Source organism: Varroa jacobsoni, unplaced genomic scaffold (assembly GCF_002532875.2).
Source record: "Varroa jacobsoni isolate VJ856 unplaced genomic scaffold, vjacob_1.0 scaffold_1157, whole genome shotgun sequence".
NCBI lineage: Eukaryota > Metazoa > Arthropoda > Arachnida > Mesostigmata > Varroidae > Varroa > Varroa jacobsoni.
Genome location: NW_019214059.1, coordinates 1 through 2300, shown reverse-complemented (window position 1 = coordinate 2300; position 2300 = coordinate 1). Strand labels below are relative to the sequence as shown.

At 41.5% G+C, this 2300-nt stretch overlaps 1 long non-coding RNA gene across 3 annotated transcripts in view; it reads left to right on the top strand.

The window, feature by feature from the left end:
• LOC111267218 (uncharacterized) overlaps window positions 1-2288 on the top strand; it is a 28716-nt gene extending 26428 nt beyond the window's left edge. For all 3 annotated transcript variants that reach the window (XR_002684472.2, XR_002684471.2, XR_002684473.2), the window contains exon 4: window positions 1901-2288. This is a non-coding gene — a long non-coding RNA (uncharacterized LOC111267218). The remainder of the gene's footprint in view (window positions 1-1900) is intronic.
• The last annotated feature ends 12 nt before the right edge of the window (window positions 2289-2300 follow it).

Sequence of the window (2300 nt, the reverse complement as noted above, 5' to 3'; positions counted from 1 at the left end):
CCGCCACTGGACACCATCGCTCCTATGGTTATCGGGGTTGATGGCGCCAGAAGTAACCCAGGCCCGAATTTAAATTTTGCTTCATGCTATGAGAATTTTACACGATCCATAAACCTGTAGAAGTCAGGGTCAGCCAACATTTTTTACGCTCAGCCAATCACGAGGTGTTGATCAAAGGAGAACTGACCCAACTTGGGTCGGAAGATAGCAATTCATGGGGCTGAGGAAACCTATAAATAGTTCATCTCATTGATAGGTGCTTACGTACTGTGTTATAATAGATAACCATTTTTCAATAATTCCGCGCCTTCGAACAAGCACATCTACCATGACTCTTGTGGTCACGGATGGACCTTTCCTTCGAGCTAGTATATATGGCAGAAGCAATTTACGAGTCGCACGAAATCTTCAGCTATATTTTCTAAATAGCTCTATTATCTATTCGTATTATTACACAGGTTGCTTATAGCATAACTACTTTCAACTTTTACGGAACAGGCTAACTTTGGGGAAGGTTTCCGCGAACGTGGATAGACACGTATCTAGATCGTTCATTAGCTCGTTATGGTCAATCGGAAAGATATCAGTAGTATAGATTTCGCAAAAAATCAAGAAATTTCTTCAGAAGCTGTGCTTATATATTGGACAGCTTATTGATTCGAGTGTGTTATTGCTATTGCTACGATATTTCCAATCCTTTCTTCGGTACTTCGGCTTAAGCTTAACAACTTAACTTAAGCTTAAGCTTAACTCCCTATTTCGCTTATAAATCAAATGCTTCAGTGATAGAAGCCAATTAGTTATTCATGAGACGAGTCTATTCCCAGTCCCGCTAGTCCATACGCACGTGCCCTGTCATACCATTGCGGTACGCATATATTCGCGAATAGCTTCCGTGCTTGTGCGTAGCTTTATACAGTAGCTTATTTGATTCAAATATCGCGATTGATTACGACGACGAAAACGTGAGCAGAACTTACCACTGTCGACGGTCAGAAGAAAAATATAGATGCTGCTTTATTTCACTTTGTTGTTACCCTCTGGTCAGTCTCTTTACCATTGATGAATCGATTCCAAACTTGGCAAAGACCGATCGTTGGAACCGCAGTTGACCGTGACGCTCGAGGTGAACGCCCCGTTTATCGGGCAATCGCTAAGTTACGATCGCCTCCGGCGCTCCGACCGCATTAGGTTTCTGCTCCAGCTTTCAAGGATCGCCCCCTTTCTGTACCTGGTGGTTTTCTATTCACTTCGTTTTAACTTGCCCCCCTTTTTTTTTTTCAAGCCTCGTGCATGCCTTTTGCTAGCTCCCTGCCTGAATACCGCTCATTCGGATAATCTCCCTTTGATGAACAAAGAAGAAAAACAAGAACACTACTGGCATGTATATATATATATATATATATGTATGTAGTGGCATAATTAATGCCCGAGGATGAAATAGAGGAATACAGAGTTACGGGTAGTAAAGAGGCGTCGTTTAACAATTTCGCATTATTACAATCGCGGCAGTCGCGGCAGCAGCGAGGAAGAAAAAGCAGACGAATAAAATGGAGCCTGATTTAACTAGCCCAAGCATGCACAAGAAGACACGGAGTGATATTATGTGATATAGTACTAGAGGTGTAACAAATCTGTTCGCGCTGTTGTAGATCAGCCTATAAATAGTAGTAGCAGGCAGAAAAGGGACTATTTCTTTCTACGGAATAGGATTTTCTCGTTTAGGCAATTCTCTACTATAAATTGTCATGATGTATGTCGACATAGCTTAGTGTACGATACCTCGCACGCATCGAAATTCTGACTATGTTACCTATCTGAATCTGCTATATGACTGATTAGGTGTAACAGTGTTGATGTAATCTCGTATGTACTTGCGCGTTTCAACGATTGTTTCCAGTTTCTTCTCTGATCTGCTCCGTCACCTGCAACTTCGACTAAATGCAAAATTTTTCTCTTCCGCACGTGTTCGTCCCTGGTCCTGGAACAGTCCAGGGGTGCGTGCCGGACATCACCAAACCCAGGACCTAATCGTTTTATTCGCGACCATTGACTTGCCGATCTCCATGCAGGCAAGACTATCACATTTAGTGCGCTCAGCTTTTCCACCATTATGACCATTACTATTACTAGCATTTATCTCGTTTTTGCTAGCGCCAACGCCGTCTCTTATATCATATTCTTGCAATAATCATTAACCTTTTACACTTATTACAATTTCATTTTAGTCACACATTTTATAGTCGCATAATTATCGGTTTCGTATCGATGTTTATCACGTTATATTTAAAAACATATAT